Source organism: Leptinotarsa decemlineata, unplaced genomic scaffold (assembly GCF_025532065.1).
Source record: "Leptinotarsa decemlineata unplaced genomic scaffold, Ldec_3_MD MMD2_P_RNA_scaffold_2, whole genome shotgun sequence".
NCBI lineage: Eukaryota > Metazoa > Arthropoda > Insecta > Coleoptera > Chrysomelidae > Leptinotarsa > Leptinotarsa decemlineata.
The window spans coordinates 12,705,831-12,732,604 of NW_027412529.1; the positions used below are offsets into that span (position 1 = coordinate 12,705,831).

The 26,774-nt window shown below is 35.6% G+C and overlaps 1 protein-coding gene across 3 annotated transcripts in view; it reads left to right on the top strand.

Annotated features, from left to right (window-relative positions):
* LOC111513200 (beta-1,4-galactosyltransferase galt-1) overlaps positions 1-26,774 on the top strand; it is a 318,653-nt gene that overhangs the window by 94,400 nt on the left and 197,479 nt on the right. The gene's annotated exons all lie outside the window — the stretch shown is intronic.

A 26,774-nucleotide genomic window follows, 5' to 3' on the forward strand; every position in this document is an offset into this window, starting at 1 on the left:
CAAGATTCTCTATAGAGAGCCGACTGCTGAAATTGTGTCGCTTAAATGACTCGATGGAACGTTCACGACCTCTAATAAAGAATTGTTGGAGCTTTTGAATAAAAACCACTTTCCTGCTTTCCTGGAAATCTGATTATTGATAACAAGAGACCTCCCTTCTTTGAGAACGCTAAACGCCTAAAGAAGAACGATTGGGAGGTCGTCAACAAGGTTTACACAGCACCGGCAGTTGAATAGGCTATCAAGTCGATTCAGCTCTTCAAATCTCCTGGAGAGGATGATATATTTCCATCTCTTATTCAAAACAGAGTGGAAATAATTTCACCCATTCTCATAAAATTATATAGGGCTAGTCTGGCGTGGAACTACATACCACCCAGTTAGTTGGAAAATAGGGTAGTATACATACCTGAAGTATATCGGAAAGACCCACACCCTAAATCGGTACGACCAATAAGCCTTACTTCCTTCCTGTTGGAAGGACTTAGATGGTGGCATATGTATGAAATGAATTCATTTTTAGCGGTATTATGTACTATGTGAAAAAAAACCTGAAACAGGTCGATTTTTATTCCTAAATTGACAATTTACAGTATGAAAATATTATCCCCCTCCAGCACCCCTTCTGAATTATAAGCACCCCCTCGAAAATTTTAAATAGCAAAGGGGGTCGTGTGGCACCTTGTTGGAAAGGGATTTCAGTCCTCTGTTCAGCAATATAACGTTTTTTAAGTTGGGTGCAAACATAACTAAGAAAATTGATTATTAAGATGTAAAATTTTGATAATGTCTCTAGGTATCACAAAAATTATCATAGAATGAAGATAATAATGCCACTTAATATTTAGAATGTATTTTTCAATGTACTCTACAATTGAATTAAATGTTCAAAATGACCACCATTAACTTCTTGACAATAACCGAGGCGATTTTGGAATTCTCGTACAACATTTTGTATGACCTCGGGGGTTATTTTGTTAATTTCTTCCGTTATCCTAACTTTTAAATCAGCAATATTGTTTGGTCTATTACTTTAGATTTTAAATAACTCCATAAGAAGTAATCAAGAGGAGTCAAATCGGGGGATCTAGCCGGCCATTCGATCGTTCCACGTCTTCCAATCCACCTATTGGGAAAAACCTCGTTTAAATAATTTCTAACTGTACATGCAAAATGCGGCTGAGCTCCGTCTTGTTGGTAGTAAATAGTTTGATCTATCTCATTTCGATGATTAACATCAGAAAAATGTATTTGTAATATAGGCACTAAAAAGTTAATCAAAAAATCTAGATACAGCTCACCATTAACACTGCCCTAAAAAAATAAGAGCCAATAATTTGATTGTTAATGATACCAGCCCAAACGTTAACTTTTTTAAGATATTGAGTGTGAGTCGCACAAATATAGTGGGGATTTTCTCTGCTCCAATATCTACAGTTCTGTCTGTTAACTGTTCCGTTTAAATGAAACGTCGTTTCATCAGAAAAGACTATTTTGTTTATGAACTTCAAATCTGCGTTCATTCTGTCCATCATCAATTCACAGAATTCTTGCCTTCTATCAGGATCATTTTCATTCAACTCCTGAACCAACTGAACTTTGTAAGGGTGGTATTTTTTTTATGCAAAACTCTCAAAATAGATGATTTACTTACATAATTGTCGGCGACAAGTTCTCGAGTTGTCTTATGCGGATTTCCCTCAATCTCTAGAAGTACATCTAACTTTTTTTCATCAGTAAATTGAACATTTCTACCTGGTTTTCCAATATTTTTTACATGTCCAGTTTCACGAAACTTTTTTTCAATTTTGCTAACTGTAGACTGCGACACGTGTTGACCAGGGTATTTATTATTAAAAATTTCACAAATCTCCTTTTGAGTTCTTGTTTCATTACCACAACCAATCATTATTGAAATGTCTATTCTTGGAGTCTAGGACAAATGAGCCATAATTGAATTTAATACGCCCACAAATATTATACTGAAGTCTTTTATTAACTTTGAATACCTAAATGACATCAGCCTACTAGATTCATATCAATTGTTTATTTGGCTTTTTGTCTAATATTTTAGTATCTTCAAAGTTAGTAAGGAGCCTGTTACAGGGATGGTCTGTTTAATAGATCAGGTTATTGTCAAGAAGTGAATAATGGTAGTCATTTTGAACATTTAATTTAATTGTAAAAATTAATTTTTCCACTTATGATTGCACCAAACTCAAAAAACTTTATATTGCTGAACAGAGTACTAAAATCCCTTTCCAACAAGGTGACAATTGACCCCCTTTGCTATTTAACATTTTTGAGGGGGTGCTTATAATTTAGAAGAGGTGCTGGAGGAAGATAATATTTTCATACTGTGAATTGTCAATTTAAAAATATAAATCGACCTGTTTCAGGTTTTTTCCACATAATACATAATAACGCTAAAAATGAATGTATTCCATACATATGGACCACACTGTATGCACTCTCCTTGAATAACCACCAGGATGCTTATCAAACCGGCACATCAACAGATGTGCCCCTTTTGTGGTCTACAAGCTTATGCAGATGAACTTGTCATCTTGACAAGGTCCACTGAGGGAAGAGCAGCTTGTAATATTCTCCAAAGCATGATGACGTTATTCACAGTTGGTGCCTGAGAGAGCAGATGTCTGTCAACCCCAGCAAAACTGTGATAATCCTCTTCACCAGGAGGAGAAAATTGGATGATCTCAAGCCATCTTTCTTCAACGGTGAGGTCATTCCATTTCGAACGGAGATGAAATATCTTGGCATTATCCTTTTGATTAAAAACTCACTTGGAACGCTCACTTTGAAAAAGTTTTACACAAAGCCAGACTGTCCCTGTAGATATGTCGAAGGATTTGTAGCAACACTTGTGGTTTAGGTCCCAAACAAATCCATTGGATTTATGAGATGATTGTCAGACCAATGATCACTTATGATGCAATTGCCTGGTAGCCGAAGGCTTTACAGAAAACAGCCCAGTCAAAGCTCTCTGACTTACAGAGACAGGCTTGTCTGGCCAACAGTACCACACCATCAGTGGCCACTGAGATCCTTCTAGATCTACCTTCTCACCACATTTTTCTGGAGAGGCTAGATGGACTGCATATAGACTTGTGTGTTGGTTGACTGGAAGTCACAGCATTCTGAAAATGACCTCTAACTTGATGCCTCCAATCCTCAACTACGAATTGCCTTATAAAGGACTGTTCCCGAGTAGAGAGTACTGGATTCCCGGGAGAAGGAAATATTGAGAGCAGAAAGTTGTTGGTTCACAGATGGATCAAAAACACCTTCCGGTTCTAGTGTGCGAATAGATTGGAAGAATCCAACATCATACACACCCAAGTTAAGGTAAAAGGTTAAAACGTGTCGGGAACTGTGTGGTACTAGGGCAGATAAAAATTAGGAACTGAAACCTAAAATGAAGTAAGTGAAAAAAGTTATGTTCAACGGTTTCATTGAAAAAAAAAGATAATGAAGATGAAAATATTGTACTGAAAACTAAGAAATAATTTGGAAGGTCCTAGATAACAGTCATAACACCACTCTCTTCGGAAATATGAGGTATTGATCAGATACAAAAATAATAAAATCATAGTATTCACATTTTTACTCATTTTTACGCTAAGCCCAACGATTTTATTTTTCCTTTTTCTGATTAATACCGTAGATTGATGGGTAAAGTGGTGTGATGCTTGCTACCTAGGACCTTTCGAATTATTTTTTTAGTTTTAGTACATCATCTACATCATTATCTTTTTTTTCAATAAATTCGTTTAACATATATTTTTTTACTCATTTCATTATCAGAATCTCAAAGAAATCGATGTCCTATAAAATTGCTGACTTACTTTTTGTAAACTCAACCTGACTGGAGAAATAAAAAGCTGCCGATTCCACCTCACAGTGCAATACGGATGAACAAGTTCTCACTCTGACCCGCCGCATCTCAACGAGAGCCCTTATAATTTTCCTTTGAACGTTTTTGTCACCTCTCGACCCACATAACCTATTTTCCTCTAATGTGTCCGTTATAAAACTTTCTTGAACATTGTCGAGTATCAATACACTCACAATCTGTTGGAGGAGGAGGATGTTGATTTTATTCGGAAAGTGAGTCAAGTTGCTGCTATGAAGATAGACGGTCAAGAGCGGCAAGAACAAAGGCGACGCGACGTATAACAGCAAAAGTTTTAAATTCTCTGTGTAACTTGTTGTCAATTACTGTGAGTTCTAAATATTCCGGAATTTTTTAGGGACGATATTAGTTACTTCAAATTCCAAAAGAATCGAATATGTACTGCCGAGTAAATTTCACTGAATCGCAAACCAATCAATCATTCAACTTCATTCGTACACTAGATAACTACAATTTTATCATAATTATTTTTACACTGATGTATCATATGATTCCTCCAGAGACGAGTGTCGTTCGTAGGGCTAGTAAACAGATTTGTTTTAAATGCAAATTCAACAGTGAATAATACCTCGTAAAAAAATATTGAGTCATCAAAATATGATTATCATTAACAACTGACGCTAGTAGGTACAATATGTTGGAGATACGCGGATATAAATGTTCAAACTGTAAGTGATGATAAAAATATCAGATAACATTCAATTACACATAAAATTGGTACAAAACGAATTAAGATACATCTATGATCTATATAATCATATAAATGTAAATTTTTGTGGGGATGGATAAATATATGTATGTATGTTTGTGGCTCTTTCATGCCTAAACGACTGAATGGATGTAGATGAAACTTTACATAAATATAGCTTATACATCAGAATAACAAAAAAACTACACTTCACTATACCTTAAATAGTTCTAAATAAAAGTTCGGGATAGCCACTATATGCAAAATACTGAGCCATAAATACTGTTACGTTTTTCGCCGTGGGTTGGTCAATAATTGACTACACTGAATAATCAAACTTAACTTTATTTCACTTTAAATACAACAAACACTTCAACGATTATTTGAATGTCTATCGCCTTACTAGATCACTTCGCTTACCGCACTGTAACGTCCACTTGACTGTGTCGACATGCTCGCAGCTAGCGTTTAAATATCATAATCGAATGCCGTAGAAATTTCAACGAAGTTCTGTCGAAGTCGGTAGCATTATTCTCGCTGGTTCTCGAGTGGCGGAGAATCATCGTACATTCGCGCGCTCTTCGCTACATCACCATTGGTTTATGGCTACCAGTGGCGGCCGGCGTTATTTTCTTCCGGGTATGATTTACAACAATACAATCGAGTTAAATACTTTTTTTATGATGCACATTTTAGAATATTTGTCAAATTCTCATAAAAATTGGTACAATTGTCATTTCAGGTATTTGATACACTAAGTACTGCGAAAGAATCGTTTGAAAGTTATCACGATGAGATTAGCTTGACGCACCGCAGCAAGCCATTACGCGTCGCGTCTACTGTAAGACGACGGGTGACGATGCGGGGGGATTTGAGTGAGGGCAGACGTCGTTGACGGTTTTGTTAGTTGCAAATTTCTTCAAAGGTAACATTACTCGATTTTTGAAGTTATTTGTTACTCAGTGCAGTTAGCATATTTTTTCAGTTACTGTATTTTTAAAGTAAAAATATAAACTACTAGCTATTGCCCGCACTTATGATATTGTACAGCCGAAGCTACTGAACTTAGAATCTTGAAATATGCAGGTAGGTCATTTGTATAACGTACATAAGCATCAAGAAAGGGAATCAGGAATTTCCACCCCCAAGGGGAAAAAATAGGGGTCCAAAGATTATATGGAATTTCGGAGTTTTGAAGTTGGAATCCTGAAGTTTTGGGTGAATGAAAAAATAGTGTAACTATTTGTTTGAAATGGTCTGTCACGGAACTTAATGTGACAAACCAAATTCTACGCGAGCGAAGCCGTGGGCAACAACTAGTCCTACATTATGAAGAATTCGACTGCCTAGAATCCAAAATAACAGAAAAAGTCAGTAAATTATCTGAAATACAATAAACTCAAGAAGAAGTTTTCTAGTTAACAAGCAGAACACTACCCTGAAGGAACAAGAAGCTCACTTTTCGGATTTCAAATTTTATCCTAGTCTTGGAGCGAACAACAAAACTGTTCCTCCATCTAGTAGACTAGGTACCAACCAACTACATATCCAAAATTTGCCCGATTTCTCTGAATAAGAAAGAAAAAACATTCTTATTAGTCAGTGGGCTATGTCTTTTTCCTGTCTGCCTGTCTTGAGTATTCAATGAAGTATCAACATTTAAAAGTGTCCAACCTGTTTTACCGACTGATGTTGAAGCCATTATGGATCTTTACGAATTCTGTACCGCCATACATCGTCACTTTCCCAATTATGCAAATGAAGTCGAGTCCCGCTGAATATACTCAGAGGAGTATTTCGAGAACATCACACGATTGTAAATGAGGCAGTCGCCACAGTTGTGGAAACAATGCCAATTAATACAGTTCCAGTTTTAGCGGTTGTATCAAACACATACGTTTGATATACATTGTGGTGCATCTGCAATTAGGATTAATATTCATTGGTCGATCGAGTGGAAACGCTTGTTGACATTTAACGAACTCGTATCATATTATGGCTAAATGCGCCGTACGGAAGCAAAAGCTAAGATAACCAAGAGAGAGATAAATAGAGAACTCGAATCATATTGCTCGATTTGTCGTAAATCACGATAGACACTGCCATTAAAGTTAAATTCAAATCAAACCAATCGACTCATTTCGATTTTTTGCCAAATATGTCGTAATCGTGATATTATCATCAGCACATCAGCACTCTTGATAATAATAGATCGTTCCAAAAAAAAAGAATATAAATTGTTGCAATCTATTATCGAAATAATGGATGTGCTGAAGCTGCTGCGAACGATTCAGACCACATCTGTTTAAAAAAAAAATCTGTTTAAAATCTGTTTTTCCGTTAACCAGCTGTCGCACCCCTACGAACGACTACCCTCAGAAGTCGAAACTTGTGCGAGCTAAGGATTAACGAGGTCTTACCTTTTAACGTGTGATTCCTAACACGGGTTGGACGATAGCAAGTGAAGATCGATCGTTCAGACTAGGGCTTGAGCCACCGACCAACACGGCAATCAATTCGAGTGAGTGAACAAATCACCCACGCCGAACCGCTTGGCTACCGACCGACATCGTGAGCCATCATTACGTTAAACACTTAATGGGTAAGTTTCGAACTTCAGCTTCTGTTCACAACAGAAAACATGATGTATCCCGTCCTGTCAGAAATGACGGAGTTAAAGTTGCAGTTGCAAGTAGGACATGTACAAATGGATAATCGACAATACATCAGACAAGCAGCTAGAGCCTCTGGTATATCAGCTACTGGTGTTTTTCGGATTTTGAAAGCCTACAAATTCCATCTTTTCAAAATAAGGTTAGTTGAGGAATTAAACGAAGGTTATCCTGATCGTCTACTTCAGTTTTGTGAGATGTTCATCGAGAAATTGCCCAATAACCCGAACCTATTATACAATACATATTTTTCAGATGAAAGTTCTTCCGTGTTGAATGGGGAAGTGAATAAACATAATTGTCGTTACTGGAGCGATGTGAATCCTAATTTGGTGATGGAAACACATTCACGAACTCCACAAAAATGTAATGTCTGGGCGGGCATTCTTGGTAATCATATTGTTGGACCATTCTTTATTGAAGGTAAACTCATCCACGGCACATACTTGAATATATTACAAGAATGTGTAGTTCCTATGATTATACAAATTTTAGAAAATGATGAAAATTTAGTAGAAAACGAAATAACATTTCAGCAGGATAGTGCACTCCCGCATTTTGATGTTAGGGTGAGACAGTTTTTGGACGAACGTTTTCCAATGCATTGTATCGGAAGAAGGGGTCTAGTGGACTGGCCAGCGTGATTACCTGATCTCACACCAATTGGCTTCTTTCTGTGGGGACACCTGATATTAATAGGCAATGCCGATTGCTGACTCCGGACATCTTGAATAATGTACAGAACACTTTCGAGAGTATTATTATATGGAACTAGATGGAGGTCATATTGAACACTTCATCCATTGATTGTGTTGCCATTGTTGATTTTCTCAATAAAATGAGCGACAGCGGATTCTCCGTTTTTTCTTAAATAAAACTTCCAAAATTTAATTTCTCAATAACGAATGAACTAATTTTTAAAAAATACAGAAGCAATAGAGGGATGAAATGCCTTTCAAATGATGTTTCACTTGAACTTCCATGCCATTGAAAAAAATTGGGGAGTAGTTGCTGGCCGCAGGGGGGTGAAGTTTCGAGTATGATTTCCATATCAGAATTAGAGTACGGCTCGCCGAACTCTAAAGACCTGATTTGGTACCCAGCGGGGCAGGCACAAAGTATATGTAGCAGTAGTGGTAGTATTTATTTTTCTTGTTTGAAAGTATAAAATTATTTTTCTCAATATCTTCATACAATAACAAGAAATACGTCAGAGAAATACGTCGTAAATAAAGAGAGCGTTTTCACACTAGACTATTACACTATATTTATGATGCACTGTTTGGAACCTTTGGTGTAGTAATGAATATTACTGGAGTTTTTTTTCCCAACACCAAATCGTTATTTTCAACATCTCGACACGTGTTTCGATCACCAAGTGATCATCTTCAAATATATATACTTCACTATATATATGCTTAGAAGTCATCAAGTGAGTGGCAATTTTTTTCAAGTAATTTTTTTTTCAATCTATACTTGAAGCTTTTCAACGTAGGTGAGTTTTTAACTGAGTCATTCAGCTTATTGGTGAATTTCGGGCCGAGATAAAGGAAATTTTTCTGGAATAAGGTCGTTCTGTGAGTGTTGATCATCAGAAAATCTCTATAACAGGTAATATAACTATGTTGCTGGGTTGAAAATATATGTTTGTTCATGTAAACATAACTTCATAACTCATAGATATACCCGGCAACTGTAAGTATTCCATGGTTTTTGAAAACGTTTCTACATGAGTCTCTCTACCATATTCCAGCTAAAATTCTGCCGGCTCTTTTTTGGAGAATAAACACTCTTTCAGCAGAAGAGCTTGTACCCCAATTCAAGATTCCGTATCTTAAATGGCAGTTTAAAGTCGCATAGTACAAACTTAATAAGACTTTAAGACTTTTTCACTACAGAAATCAGCCATAAACCTGAGAGCATAACAGTTTTTTATTAGCTTATTACAGAGAGTATCTATGTGAGGGGTCGAAGTAAGTTTATAATCAAGAATTAGACCTAGCATTTTGGTGGTTGCACAAGATTCAATTTGTCGATCTTCGTTTTTATATATAAAAAAATTCTCTTGAACATTGCTCATTGTGAATTTCATCAGCGTGGTTTTAGAAATGTTGAGTTCAAGGTGATAATTTTTTGCCCATGTTTGCACTAAATTTGATGCATCTCGTGCTTTGATGATAAAGTTTGTGTCGTCCGCATATGTTATTACTTGAACTGTCGTGATATCATAAAAATAACTCATCAAATCATTTGCATATATCAGGAGTAGTAAAGGCCCAAGAATTGAACCCTGAGGTACCCCATGTTTGATATTAGTCAAATTTCAAACTTTATCACCAATCTTGACGCTCTGAACTCTGTTTTCTAAATAAGTCCTCACCAAAGTCAAGGCGACACCCCTTACACCATATCTTTGCAATTTCCGTAGTAGCAGATCGTGGTTTACATAATCAAAGGCTTTTGAAAAGTCTATGAATAAACCGCAAATACTTAATTTGCCATCGAGTGCATTTATTATATGGTCGTTAAATTGGTAAAGTGCTGTCCCTGTGCTTTTACTTTTAGTAAATCCGTGTTGATTTGGGGAAAGAAGTTTATTATTTGCGAAAAAAGACAATAACTGATTTTTGATATTCGACTCAAAAACCTTGGAAATACTTGAGAGTAGACTAATTGGCCTGTAATTTTCGTACAGGTTTTTGTCCCCTCTTTCATGCACAGGAGAGACAATTGCCATTTTCAAGATTTCAGGAAATACTCCATGTTCAGTGGAGAGGTTTATAATATGTTTTATAGGACTACACAATTCAAAAACAGATTTTTTAAGAAGATTGTTTGATATTCCATCATGGCTAGTTGAGTTGGAATTTTTCAAGCTTCTAATCAACTCAATAACATCGTACTCTGTTAGAGGATGATGAAAAATTGATTTGGGACAAACGTGTATGTTATCAACTATATAATTGAGGTTTGTATTTTGTTGGACCACATATTTGGAAAATTGTACATTGAAATTATTTGCAACATCGCTGTCTGGAAGTCGAATACCATTCTGGTGAATTTTAACTTCATTTGATGGGTTCTCTCCTTTAATTTTGTGTATCATTTGCCAAGGATTTATGTGCTCATCTACATATCGTTTGTGAGTAGACTTTAATTTCTCTCTGTAAGACTGTGTTATTTTTTTGCTCATTCCTGTGTAGTTTTCATTTCCTTTAGCACATTCCGAATAAAATGTCATTTGGCTTTTTGATTGTCAGAGTTCTGGTGAAAGAATGTTAATATTTTTAGATTTTCTTCCTGAATTTTTTATACATATCACTGGAAAAGCTAATTCAATATAGTATTGAAGAGTAGTATTAAAACACTCGTAGGCCTTGTTTGGGCATTTTTTAATGGAAATATCATGCCACGATTCATTTTTTATTAATGTTCTGAAAGTTTGAATGTTTTCTTCTGAAAAAACTGTATGATATCTTCTGGAGACATTATCAACTTCTTTATTCATGTTTTCCATTTCGATTATAATCAATTGACCATAATGATCGGAGATACCGAAATCTTGAACCGATACGTCATATTTGAAGTTTTCCTTAACAATAAAGTTATCCAAGCAAGTGCTAGTTTTAGCTGTTACCCGAGTGGGTTCATTAATGGTATATTTCAAGTTGAAACATGCCAATTGATCGCGAAATATAGTTAAATCCCTAGTATGGGTCCTTGCCGTGTCACTGTTAGAAAGACCTTCAGAGTCACTCAGGGAGTCATTATTGGAGCCACTTGTGAGAGGCATGGGTATAAAAAAACGTTATCTGTTTGGGTGGTATTTTCAAATGCAGTACTCTGTAGCTCTTCAGCTAAGGAAGGGCTCGTAGTTCCGCGTAGTTCCACGATGATCATCCTCATTATATGCTTCCAGATGGACTTACAGATATACCATTTCCCTTTTGCCGTTAAGCTGTGACCATTCTGTCGATAATTTGTTTTTCTCAGAACGCTGTTATATTTGAGGACCGATGTATGTGGTAAATTTTTAAGCTGCATATCCTTTTTCAACTGTAAGTTCCTGTGGTATATGAAAGCGTTAAATCTTTCATTGTCGAAACGATAGGGCTGTGTAATAATGATGTAGTTTGTATACTGCATATTTGGTATGAAAGTTCTAATTACATCTGATGTCACTTGATCTGTCCATAAGACCACTATATCCTTCTTCGAAAAATATTTTGCATTCTCTTTCGCTGTCTCAATCAGGATATCTATTGGGCAATTCAGTTTGAGGATTGCTTGCATGGAAAAGTTGTGCTTATTTTGTTTTCCAATGAACTTTGCAATGTCTCTGCCATAGTGGCCAGCTACGATCAAGATTTTATTAAACTTTGTTTGATAGTTTACTTTCCCACATTCTTGAACGTTATGGAGAAAATTTTGAACATTTTCTGTGTGATGAATGGATACGCCACTGAACAACGATTCATTCGTCATTACTGATTTATTCGCTAGGGAATTCAATGTTTGTATACCAATACTTTTTGTTACAGGTTCCTTATCACTTAGTTTTTTTTTGTAGGTCTTCTTGTTGGCATTTCATATTTTCAATGATTATATTTTGATTTTCAACCAGGTTGTTCAGCTCCTGTTTCATTTTAATGGCTTCCTGGGTGAATTTTTCGTTTCCATTCCTCAGTTTTTCAATGTGTTTAGTTCTTTATTCTGCTTCCTCTGACAAGTCCTGAATGGTTGTTTCTAGTATTCTGATTTCTTCACTCTGTTCCGTATGTTTTCGCTTGTCACAACAAATAACCAAGTTACTACCCAACAGTTTGAGACTTTTTCTTGCCTTAATCATACAGGTTTCATGGAAGACTCCAATACAATTTATACATATGGAATTTGAAAAAGATTTTTTGCAGCACATAAAAATATTACTATTATCAACCAGCATGTTGTGTACCGCTGACAAGTGTGTCTGTGACAAGTGTATGCTCTGTTAATGAGGTGTTCGGATAGTCAAGTTGCAAGATTCCCACCTTGATACCCAGGACAAACTTCCATATGAGGGTTTTTGCACGTCAGCTACACCTGCTCATGGGAGGTTTGTTCCCCCACCTGAGGGTATAAGGTACCCCGCTCTTAAGGAAACGACTCAGTAGTTTCCTGGCTAGACCACCAAACCTTTTTTTAAGGTTCAGATGTTGGATCAGGAGTTGTCCAACAACACATTTAGTCTAGCTAGCGTAGAGATACGTAACATATGGAAACCTATAATCAAGCGAAAAACTACCAACTCCCACCAAACGGTCATCTCCCACCAAACGGTCATTTACCGCCAAAACCAATGAAGGGGAAAGAGGGAAGAGGGGATAGGTGAAAGCACTCCAATTACCTATAAATAGTCAAATCTCGGAGGAATGAGTCCAATTATCACCCGAAGACGATTGTAGATACTAACAATCGAAACGTTGTGACATAACTTGGTTTGAAATCTTTTAATTTTTATTTTTTCATTTTTTGTTAATGATATTTTTAATTCTTCAATTTTTTCAGCTTTTATCATTATTTGGATTTTTATTCATTTGGTTGTTGCTTGTATGTTATTTCTTTGTAATTTCAGTTTTTTGTTTAATAAAATTGTTATTTTTGGTTAATCTTTTTAATTTTTTCAGTGTTATAAAATCAATTTATATTATATTGGACAATGGAAGTCCGAACTGATGAAATACACCACGAAACATTGTCAACCACCTTCAAACAAAGGAGTTGGGGAGTTGAGAGGCTCTCGCTCCTGAACTAAATTCACAGGAAGGTCAGTTGGAGTCGTAAACTCAACATCCATCTCATCTGTAGACTCGCTCCTGAACTAAAATTCACTACAGAGAGGTCAGTTGGAGTCGTAAACTTGACATCCATCTCCTCTGTTAACTCACTCCTGAACTAAATTTACAGGGACGTCAGTTGGAGTCGTAAACTCGACATCCATCTCCTCTGTAGACTCGCTCCTGAATTAAATTTACAGGGAGGTCAGTTGGAGTCGTAAGCTAGACATCCATTTCTATAGACTCAGCGTCAGAAAAAAATTTTCAAGTGTACTTCGTCCATAAAAGCCCCACGAGTAGCTAGGGAAAGAAGGTCAATCACGGCAGAGTCCCGCATTATCGTGACAAGGCGATGCTACGACGAGAGGGCGCCCGCTATCTCGAAGGATCCGTAGAGACAGCTGATAGGCTCAGTGTCATTCAACCTCACGACACGGATACACACACCTCAGGATCAAGCCATTGTTGGGATGCCATTCAGTTAGGGAATAACAGAACCACAAGTGATTCTGTCATTTCCGTATACAGCGGGGCAACATGGAAGCAGGCTTTCGATGGCCGGTTTGCTCAACCCCCACATCCCAAGCCAATGCACTCGCCGAAATCAGCATGCATAGTGGTTCAGGCAGTGAAAGATGAACGAGGACAGCCAACCCGTCCCTTTTCTGGCTTACAGGAGGGGTTGAGTTTTCGTTGGAACGCCCTATACACTGATCGATAGAAAATTTTGTACTTTATACACTAATGCTATTCATTTTTGTTCCAAATTTAAATTTTTTGTCTCTTGTCACCTCATTATGTTGAGCGATTTTCGGCCAATTTTCTTCTTGAATTCAAACTGAACCAAAACGCTGCCGTAATAGCCAGTAAGATTAACCAGGCATTCGGCAATGATACTGTCGATGAACACTGTTTGATATTGATTTACGGAATTTCGTTCCAGAACTTTAAGCCTCGAAAAAGCCCCGAAGTAATCCTGAACGATGATTTGAAGACCCTCGTGGAAACTGACCCTCCACATACGATGCGTGGAATGACGGAAAATCTGGGTGTTACTTCCTGTGCGGTGTTGATGGTTCAAATCGTATTGGAAAGGTCAGAGAGCTCGAAAAGTGGGTGCCTGACGATTTCAACCATCAACTGAAATTGTAACGTTTCGAAATCTATTCTCCTTTGCTTTTGCGCAACCAAATTCTCCTTTTTTGGATCGGATCATCATTTGTGATGATATGTTGATCCTTTACAATAACAGGAGACGTTCTGGATAGAAGTTGGACACCGATGAGAAACCAAGGCGCTTCTCAAAAGCGAAAAATCACCAAAAAACCATGGTTTCTGTATGGTGGTCAGCGGCTGGGGTGATTCACTATAACTTTCTGCAACCTTTCCTATTTTGACGCAATTGAAGAAATTTATCAAAAATTGCTTCAGCAGCAGCCGACACTGGTCAACGGAAGAGGCCCGATACTGCTTCACGACAACGCCCGTTCGTACGTTTCAAAAATCAACGTCCAAAAATTATATGATTTGAGCGTCAAAATTCTGCCTCACTAACCGACTACCATCTTTCCAAGCACTTTGATAACTTTCTCACCGATAGAACCTTCACTAATCAGGACCATGCAAAAATGACCTTCATCGACTTCATCGAATTTCGAGCACACAATTATGCTGACGGAATCAATCAACTTGTATTACGTTGCCAAAATTGCACTGATTCAAATGACAGTTATTTCAATTGAATTGAATAAGTATTCCCTAAGATATAACAGTTAAAATCAGATAAAAATGGAAAAAAATTGAAAAAACCTCATAATAATTTTTCATTAAAATAGGCCATTCAATATACTAACATGGTCTGGATTGAAATATCAATATTTTTAGAAGGGGTTTTAAGAAAGGGTTTTTTTCCATAGCCATAGCCACAGAAAAAAGATTTCTATGGCTGGGATTGAATACATTCTGTCATATATGTTCGTGTAACCTACAGTTCTGATTGAAAATTTTTATACAAACATCCAAATAAAGTGAAAGTAATTGAATTTGTTCGAAAAAGTAAAAGCTTCAGCAGATAATATTTCAATAGAAATCAAAATAATTCCGAATACTGCATCGAGTCCCAAGCACACCTATATTCGGTTCGGATCTTTCCTGATGAGAGGTAACACCTCGAAACCAGTCTTCAGGTGATCTACTCGAATGAATTCAGCATATTCTGCTACTGGATGTACGTAAAACATCTAAAAAACTAACCTCTGTAAGGTATCTTGCATAAATGTCTGTTAGATATAATTCAATGTCCAGCGTGGTATCAGCCAGGAAAGTAGTTGCTTTCTGGCAGGAAAGATACGATGTAGATACGATGGGAAACAGGAATGTTTTGAGATTGTGTTATCGAAATATTCATTTTTTAATAGATAATATTTTTAGGATATTATATTGTCCATTTGGAATCTTCATTTCGGTAAACTCATTTGAGTCTCGATAGTTTTATCAGTAATAATATGGTTAACTGAAAATCTTGAGAGGAAGCTACAGGTTGACTCTGTCTATACTGACTTTCCCAAAGCCTTTGACAGTGTCAACTACGGCCTACTTATAGCTAAAATTCAAGTTCTTGGTATAGGCGAGAATATTTCAACAGCTTCCAAATCGATGGAACTCTGTCTGTAACATACGGACATACAACATCTACGCCCATTCAGGTTCCATCAGAGGTACCGCAGGGATCCCATATGTGCCCACTGCTGTTCAGCTTGTTTGTATCGGACAGAGAGTTTGTTTTCAAATATTCACAATTTCTTATGTTTGCGGACGAATATTAAAGTTTATCGAGCAATGACTTACCGGGAAGATGCTTAATTATTTTGAAAAGATTTCGAAGCTTTTTCTATGTGGTGTACAGATAATTTGTTAGAGGTAAACATCAATAAGAGTCAAGTCTATACGTTCACTAAAATAAGAAGTTCAATATCCTTTGAATATGAATTGAATAATATAGCTCTTAAAAGAGAAAAACGTATTCGCCATCTGGGAATTAAATTTGATAGCTAAATCAATATCAATCTTCAAGTATCAGAAAGTGTGGCAAAAAGTCTCAGAATGCTAGGTTTTGTGTTGGGAATTTCCACTGATTTTTCAATTGAAACAAAAAAGATTTTATATTGTGATTTTGTAAGATCCATTCTTGAAAATTTTTTGATTATATGGGACCCATACTATAATGTAAATATCGATATGATTTAGAATGTTCAAGAGAAATTCTTAAGGAATTGTGCTTTTCACTTTGGTATTCAACGAAATGTATATAAATACATTCAACTCTTAACCAAGTTAAATATAAAATCATTGGAAGATACGAGAATTTCTATGAACTTGAGTTTCCTCTTCAAAACAAATAGTGAGATGAACTACCCAGAACTACTTCAACCAATGACTTTTTATTCCAAACAAAAAATACGAGAAATCCTGACATTTTTCATATAAATTTTTTTCCATGCCAATTATGCTTCGAACAGTCCGATTCCTCGTATTCAGAAACTGGGAAATCAGTATCATAACTTTGATGTGTCACTTCAGGTCTTCAAAAATCAATTGAAAAGGCTATAGCGTTTCCGAAGCTTTTCTTCACCTTACCATTTTCGTAAGTAAGTACCAGATTTGTTTCATCTTTTAGTAATGTAGTCACTAGACATAAGAATTCACTATATTTTGTGTTTCATAGTTCGCTAAATGTTTTGTAAAATTGTAAATTGTAATGTAGACATTGGACATGAGCATTCAAAAATACTTTGTAGTTCCTCACACTTTGTTAAATGTTTTTATAAATTGACTTCGCCGTTAAATAAGTAAATAAATGGATAGATATAGATGTGACGTTAAGAAAATTATAGAAATCAGTGAATATGGCGAGTCTTTAAAGAAATACGTTCACACATTTGGCAATATTCTTTAATAATTTTTACGGTATTCGCCAACCTTGATGAAAATTCATACTGAACATTCTGAACAACACGTATTTGGGAGACTTTTACATAACAGTATAAAAAAACATAACATGTTTTTGACACAATATAGGCTTCTTCAGGCGGATCTAAAATTGATATTAGTATTAGACAGACCTGAAGAAACTTTTGATGACCAAAATAGGCAATATAGGTAGATGATAATACTTCATCTCCGATAGGTTTACAGAAAATCTAAATTCAGTGGACCATTAGACGCTTTTTTACAAAAAAATTAATTTTTTTGTATAAAGATTCATTCTGATTTCAGACTTATTGAAAGTCAGTTACATCAAGCCATAGGACTTATCATTTATTATCGATGTTGAACACAATCTTAAATTAGTTTCGAATAATTTTTTCAGTTTGTGTCGCTATTAAAGCGCGGTTTTTAGTTTTTCAAACTATTATTTATTTTACACTTTTCAGTTTGGCTTGATATTTCAAGCCATGTGTTTTAATATAAAATATATACGCATGCGCAGACAGAGTGGTTGTCTAACTTGCTCTCACACAGAGACTGTGTGACGAAATTATTTAATCCTGGCGATCCTGATTAGGATAATGAGATAAACTCATGAAATTATTGTGTTGCCACCGATTCCTAGCAAGTGTACAAAGTTTATATCTAATAAATCTGCCTGTTTGAAGTTAGTCAAAATCGTGTCCAAAGGAGTCAGTTACAAATAACCAAACATACAAATGAAGCTAATAGAAGCGTGTTAAAAAATGGGAAACACACGGTTGAACTCAAAAGAGATATACATAAAAATAGAGTTGATTTATAAAAATGCATGCTATATTTCACAGACGTATAACATGAAATTGTTTCATATATAAATTCCAAGTTCTCCGAAAGATTCTGTTGAAGCTGCATTTATGTGAAGTCACATCAATTTCACACATCATACATATTGGATCAAAATGTTGGTTGTGCTCTGCGATAAGCATTTATCACAATTATCACAGTAAAATATCATATCTTATCTGGAGTTTGTGCAATTGATTTTTTACAGAAGTGGAATACCTTTATATGGTATCATTGGGAATTATGTGCGAATATTTAAAGATATTATATTGTATCAATCCAGAAGTACAGATAGCCTATTCATTCTATTTCTTGTTGGTACAGATTATAAATTGTATACCATTTTTTGAAGTTTCATATTCAGGCTCAGACCTCACCTATGCATTAAAACGTGTACTAATTGCATCAATACAAGGTGTCTGAATTGACTGATAGGCAATGAAAATCCCTGACAATGATTTCAAGTAACACCACATTATGAGATTTTCACTTGATAGTGAATAAAACTAATTAATAATTCCAAAACTTGTCTCTATGTATATCTAACAGCTAAGCTGTGAGGACCGTGACAAGAATTATATCGGTCAGACTGAGCGGGTCAGTGAAACTCGTATCAGAGAATACGCAACACATATACGATTCCAAAGACCAGAGGAATATAGTGTCGCTCAAAACGCATTGAAGAACGGCTCTAAAATAAATGAAAAATGTCTGAATTATTGAGATCGGAACACGACACCAGATTTTTGGAGGTTTCCGACAGTCTGGAAATAGTAAAGTGTGGCATGAGAACTATGAATAGTGATCAAGTTTCCAAGGTTCCAAACAGCCCATTTTGTTCATCTCTATATAAATCGTACTGTTTATTTCAGTTTATTTGGATCTACTCCAAAATAAAATCCTAGATGCGTCCTTGAAATTTCTTATTGACGATTCTGATTTTAGATTAAACAGATGGCAGAACATCGTCACATCAGTCTCTTGATGACAAGGATTTCCATTTTTTCCTGAAGGACATGCTAATGATAATATACGGCCTGAATATTTCACTCTTTAGAACGTTCTAGAATAATACAGAATATTCGCGACTATTCGAAGACATTCCAAAACATCCCAAAACTTTTGGAAACTTTCTGAAATGTAGTGAAATGTTCGAGAATAGTCTGGAATGTTCGTAAAGATCTCGAAACATCCTAAATAATCGTGAAATAATCAAGGTAGTCATATGATGTGGTAGATTACAATTTCTCATCCGTGATGAAAGTTCCCGTTTTCATTGGAAATGCGTGCTTTTGAAAGTACAAACGCTGGAAGTTTCGCCTTCTAGAGATTTCTGGTTCAATATTCCAGAACATCCCAGAACTTTCTTGAATGTGGTGGAATGTTAGATAATAATCAGAAACATATAGGAATGTAGGCTTTCACGGCTGGCGTCAATGTGTTGGTTGGTTTCTAGGTTTTGCTGTGGTCTTCTTTGGCGAATTACTTTTCTTGGTGTGACGTCAAGAAAAGTACTTCAACCACGAATTACGTACTTTAAAGAACGAAGACCGTTTTTAAAAAGACGAAATATTTTTATTTGGACAAGTTGTTCGTACAAAAGTTACATCAAGACAAAATTTTTAATAATGTGATATAAATGGTGAGAAATTCTAATATTGGCTTTTCTTGGGATGCCGGCTATTTGATACTGCAGCGTCGGCGCTCCTTGGCCGGGTCGTAGACCTAGTCGGCTGGTTGAACGTACTTATTCGGTACGTAACTCCTCCCTCCTAAGATGAAGTTTTGGATGGGACAAACAAAACTTCTGGAGACTCTTGGGGTTGTGCGGCATCCTTGGTATTTTTCTTGAATCTTCTGAACTTGTTCAGACAAATATAAATGATCCCTATAATAGCGAATATATATATAAGGGAATCGTCCAGGGGTGGTGGCTGGAAGAAGTTGAACCTGTTAAGTCTAGGGGGTTGAAGTCTATTTCCTTGGAGTTGCACTTCACGTAGTTCGTCAAGTGAGATATCGTCGACTTGGAGTTTGGTTTTTTCGATTTTCTGTTCGTGTATTGTAATTTCGGGAAGAAATAATGGTTTTCCCTTGGTTTCTCCCTTCTCGTTGGTGTATCCATGTCCAGAGGTTACGATGCTGCATTGGTATGGGATTTCGATGAGGAAGGATCCTTTCAGCATCACGAAGTCGGTTTCGTCACATCGGGTTTGGACTTTTACTTGTTAAGGGAATATGGCGATATAATTCGATTCGCTGACTTCCTCGATTAAGGGCTTGTTCACCACTATGATTGCTGTTTGGCATACGGCTTCGTTGTATTTTACTTGTAAAATTGAAAAAATACAATCGCTTTCCTGGGTTCCATCTATCAGGTAGTTGTTCGGGCACAGGTAGTTCGGGTTCAGATAACGACATGGTCCAGAGTCGTATTGGAACATATCATTACTCGTTGTGAAAAAGGAGTTTTTTGGAATAATTGTGGTAAAATTCTGAGTGGGTATTGAATAAAGGTGGTAATGTGAGGAGGTTTCAGGATGCACTAAAGGGATATGCAATGCAAAAATGAGTTTTGTATTCGAAAAATATGCGTCAACAAGTGTTATATCATATTGTTTATAGCTATCCTCGATTTCTGAATATACCAATTGATCTTTAGAATGATACTTCAGAAGCAAATCGAGTATTTATTTTATATCGTCGATAGATATTATACTATGATGTAAGGTGCCAAGTTTAGCGAAAGAAATGGCGTTTTCAATATCGGTGAGAATTGAAAGTAATGTATCCAAGTTGAATTTCATTTGTGTATATGTATCTTATAAGGGCAAAAAATGTGTGCTATTATTGTTAAGCTCTTTGATACTTTCTTTGATCACATTCTGATTATGAATCATGAGTGGATTTTTGATTTGAATGTAAGGTAATTCTTTTTTGTCATATATGGTATTGAGGTCGATTATGTTTCGCTTGGGTTTGGCCCCGTTTCGTGAAAATTTTGATCGTCAGTCTCGTCATAATAGGAGAATTGTTCAGTTTCGTCAACGTATTGTTCGTTTGAAAACTCTTCCTGTGGAGAATCACATGTTTCGTAGTCTTTATCGTATTCAATATTATGAAGTTCTTCGAAGACGAAGTTACGTCTCTGATTTGGATTATTCCGGAAGTGATTTCGAATGGGTTGTTGAGAGGAAGGTCTATTTTTCGAAAAATTCTGGGTACTGACAATGCTCATCGGGGTTGGTTGGGAAGTGGATCGCCCATTGTTGGGTTTCCAAACATTTCGCGCTGCTTCTAATACTTGGCTGTTGGTGAAGTATTTTTTTGGGGCACATTTTGACGGGGTTGTATTTGAATTGGTCCTCTAGGAAATTGAGGTTGGTTAGAAAAATTGTGATTCTGTTGCAGTTGTCGAGGAATATTTTGTTGCATTTGGGGTCTGTTCGGCTGAAAAGTCTGAGACTGTTGAACAAAATTGAAATTTTGGGGATTTGATATGGTTGGTGACTTTTGAGGGGTGAAATTATTGAATTGAGATTTTTGTTAATACCGAATGTTGTTATCTTCGATGATATATTGTTGTTCTTCAGCTAAATTATTCGGTCTCATTGATCTGATCATTGAACTTTGGGGTTCTCTCAAACCAACAAATAATGTATGCAATGCATGTGAATCATAGAGTAATTTTTTGCTTATTTTCGCTTGCTCGTTTACCTCGTGTAAATTAACATAGTTATGGAGAAGATTGAGCATAGAAACAACTCTTGAAAAAAAATTTTGTGAATTTTCATTTGAATTTTGTCTCAAGTAGCCTAAATCTGATAATAAACTACTTTCATTTCTCTGATCGCCAAAATGAGTGATCAATAAATTTTTAATGGTGTTCCAATCGTTACTACCGCTAATAGAAAAAATTTCTTCTGCCGGTCCAGTCAATTTGGAAAAAATACTGTTGAGTAAAAGTTTTTTTGTGCACAATTATTATTTACGGGAGTGGCGTCCCAATAGGTGTTCAATATATCGGTACATGTTGAAATAAATCGATAAAGTCTGCAAGGGTTACCATCAAACTCTGGTATGATTTGCAAAAGTTTCAAATCAAAAACTGGTGTTACTGCCATAATAGAATCGACTATATTTCCTAATTGTCTAGTTTGATTATTATTTATACTAAGAGCTTCTAGTGATTGACTCAAATCCAACTCAATTTCTGCACTGATATCACCTAATGATTCAGGAAAAATTGAGGAGCTTGACATATAGGATCACAAAAGGGAACAATGAGTAACGCACGAAAAATTCCTTTCCATCGTCTGGTGCTAGAGATTTCGTGTACTGGGATCCGCCTCTGGAACCGTAGTTGATCCGATAATGGTACTTTCAGCTTCAGAGTTTTTTCGTTGCCGAAACGACTTATCCGGTTCTTCTCGATGAAGAGTTGAATCTCAAGGATATCTAAATCGATAGATGCCTTCGAGAATCCTACCACGACTGCGCCAATTACGTACTTTAAAGAACGAAGACCGTTTTTAAAAAGACGAAATATTTTTTTTGGACAAGTTGTTCGTACAAAAGTTACATCAAGACTAAATTTTTAATAATGTAATATAAATGGTGAGAAATCATAATGTTGGCTCTTCCTGGGATGCCGGCTATTTGATACTGCAGCGTCGGCGCTCCTTGGCCGGGTCGTAGACCTAGTCGGCTGGTTGAACGTACTTATTCGGTACGTAACTCACGCCACTGCCGCAGTGGCAGTCGAAACGTTTGGAGATTATAACCGAATAAGATCACGGCAAAACCCGGAAACTCACCAGAACAATAATCAGGAACGTTTGAGAACATTGTGGAACATCGCAGATTATCGTGATAGTTATATGGGTAGCCCTCTATACCACATCCATTCAGGAAACCTGAATGGTGTCATTCCGAAGATATAAAGTCTAGTATTTTCGTCTCGTAGAAAATGTTATAACAATACAGAATATTTGAGAGTATTCCAAAATATCCCACAACTTTCCAGAAAAAAACATAATATTTAGGAATATAATGAAACGTGCTGGAATGGTTTGGAACTTTCGGAAACATTCTAAATCATCGTGAAGTTTTCCAGAACTCTCTCTACTGTGGGATGTTCTGGAATATTGAAATACATTCTAAGTTTTCATTATATGTGTGTCAGACAATTAGCATAAAATATTACGTTAAAGTTCTAGAAAGATTGAACAGCTTCACCAGCCTCCATATAGTCCTCATATAGCACCTTGCGACTTTGGAAGTTTTCGAAATTAAAAATGGCGCTCAACAAAAAACTGTTCGATGACACCGAGACGATTCATAGTAATGTGACGCGAGAGCTGAAAATCATTCCATGCGTTCAAAGACTGCTTCAAGATGTGAAAGCACCGCTGAGAGTGTGTGGTTCAATCAAATGGGGACCACTTCGAAGGATGCTACGGCTCGGATGACGAAGAATAACATCATTGCGGAGATATGAACGCAGGTCACATACTTTTCGGACACACCTCGTATATCAGCAAATTTCTCTACGGAATCTGATGTGAAACATTTTGGAAGTGATATCACTAGATATAGATTCAAGTGTCAAAGGAATAACAGATTTTGTGAAGGTACTGGATGAATATGAACTCAAACAGGTCTTCGGTACCATACCTACACGCTACAAACTCGTCATCTCTGTTAGACATTTCAGCCCTATCAAATGAAGAATTGGTTGATGCTTGTAATTTAGTGAACATGATCTCAGATTATTGCCTAGTAGGTGGCAATCTAACCACTTATAAGACTAAGCACGATACCACTCACGTACCATAGGTTAAAACTTCTTGGTATCCTGTTTTATATCGTTTTTAATGTATGAAAAATTAATTATATAAGAAAATTTAATTGAATGAATTCATTGATCCCAAAAAATATAGCATGTTTATACTAGGGACAATATTACATACAAGTTGAATAATAACATACTGAGAATAATACAACGAATAAAAATAAACGAAAAAAAAATGAAAATATGTGAAACTACAATGAGCCTTTTTCTTGAGGGACAAACATAAACTATTCACATGTAAAACAGTGTTATTTACGTAATATTATTTAATTATTCAAAAATATACATCTGATATAAAAAATTATTTTGTGTCAGTATAATGCCAACAAAGCATTGCTGTTTTGCGAATTGTACGTCGGATAATCGATATCCGGAGGAAAACATGTTTTTCATACCATTTATAAAACCTCATAATAATGAAGTTAGATGTAAGAAATGGATACATGCTTCGAGGAGAGTGGATTTAACAGTGTATATATATATATATATATATATATACATATATATATATATATATATATATAGATATATATATATATATATATATATATATATATATATATATATATATATATATATATATATATATATATATATATATTTATATAATCTTGAACCCTTTTACCCTCAGGGTGTCGAGTTATCATTTTATTGTTGCTTTATGAACTTTTTCCATTCCTTTCTATCTCTAGTCAGTGTCTTTACTTCGTTCCATTGTTTATTTCTTCCTTGTAGAATCTTTCCTATCATGTCATTCCAGGTTTTTTCAGGTCTTCCTCTTCTTCCCTTGTTTTGTGTTTTCGCTTCATAGATTTGTTTCACAGGTCTATTGTTTGGCATTCTCTGAATGTATCCCCACCATCCTAATTGTTTTTGTTCTATAAATGAAATAATGTCTTCTATGTCTAGTTCTTCTCTTATTCGTGTATTTCTTATCTTATCTCTCCTTGTCACTCCTATAATTCTCCTCAGATATTTCATTTCTGTTGCTTGTATTCTTCTTTTGATTTTTTTTGTTAATATCCAAAATTCACATCCATATGTTAATACTGGCCTATATATTGTTTTGAATATTTGTAGTTTTGTCTGTCTTGAAATTTCTCTTCTATTGATGAAGTTCTTATTCATTGTATAGTACAATTTTATGGTTTTCTCGATTCTATTGTTAATTTCTGCTTCTTGTCTTCCTTTTTCGTCTATTGTTACGCCTAGATATTTGAAATCTTTTACTTGTTCTATTTTTTTTATCATCTATCATTATATTCATTTCTTCGCCTCCTATGGTCATCACCTTGGTTTTATCTTTGTTTATTCTCATTTGTTTTCTCTTCAGTGTTTCATTCCATATTTTTATATTATGTTGTAATCGTTCTTCATTTTCAGCTATCAGTATTATGTCATCGGCAAACGCTCCCTCAGCTATCTCTACTCTTTGCATATTTTTGTATCCAATGCACATTTTTTTGCTTTTTCTATCACATTCCTTGATGATGTCGTCCATGAAAATGTTAGAAAGCATTGGGCTCAATGATCCACCTTGTCTCAAACCCTCTTTTGTTTTTAATCATATTTATGGTTTTTTCATCGATATTTCTATTTTGCAGACTCTCCCATAATTCTGTTCTTGGTACCTTGTCGAAAGATTTTTCTAGGTCTATGAATGCTAAATATATATTTTGATTTTCTGATCTTCTCATTTCTATCATTTGTTTTATTGTGAAGATGTGGTCTTGTGTGCTTCTTCCGGGCCTGAACCCACTTTGTGGTTCTGAGAGTTGTGACTCTATTTTATTCCTGAGTTTGTTGTTAATTATTATTTCTATTATTTTTGTTATGGTATTCAGTAGCGTAATCCCTCTATAATTATTGCAATTTTTGTAGTCTCCTTTTTTATGTATCGGTGTTATTAGAGCTGTTCCCATTCCTCTAATATAGTTTCTTTTTTCCCATTCTTCAATGTTTCAATTACTTCATCTTGCATTTCTATCAATGGTTCGCTTTCGTTTAACTGGTTCCTTTCTGTTGTTTCCTTGATTCTTCTTCATGTCCTTGTCCTAGTAGTGTCTGGAAATATTCTTTCCATCTCTTCATTACATCTATTTCGTTTGTAATTATTTCACCTTTTGAATTCTTGATTTGTATGTATTTTACGGGTTTATCTGATCTCATGGATTTTAGTGCTTTGTAGAATAGTTTTTGGTTACTTTTAATGTCTTCTTCTAGTTTATTACCGAATTCAATCCATGACATTTCTTTTGCTTTATTAACTAATTTTTTTACTTGTTTTCTTCGGTTTTTATATATTTCATACTGTTCTGTTGTATTATTATTCAAATATTTCTTCCATTGTATTTTTTTCTCTTTTATAGCCTCCTTTATGTCATCGTTCCACCATGATGTCTGTTTTCTATTATTATTTGTTTTGTAGGTGCCACATGTACTGCCACATGAGCTGTTTCTATGATAACATTTCTGAAAATGTTCCACGCTTCTTGTAGTCCTGCTTTCTTAATGTCGTTGTATTTGTTTTCAAGTTTTTCGTTGGTAATATCTTTATATCTAGTAGCTACAGTTGTGTCTCTCATTTTATATGATCTGATCGTGATGTGTTCACCTTTCTTAGTCACCGTTTCTTGTTTCTTTTCTGTTGCGTCTCCTTTGATTTTTATTGTTAATAGGAAATGATCACTGTGTATTTCTGCTCCCCTTCGAATTCTAACATCTAGAACATTGTTCCTATTTTCTTTCTGTACCAGAATGTAATCAATTATTGATTTTTCTCCTCTGCTTTCTTGTACTCTTGAGAATTTATGTATGTTTTTGTGTTGGTAAAATGTATTTGTAATGATCAGGTTTTGTAATTGACAGTATTGAAGCATTCTCTTTCCATTGTCATTTCTGGTTTGTTCTCCATATTTTCCATATATGGTCCTGTTTTTCCACTCTGCTATTAAAATCTCCCATAACTATTATTGTTCCTCTTGCATTTTTGGTTATT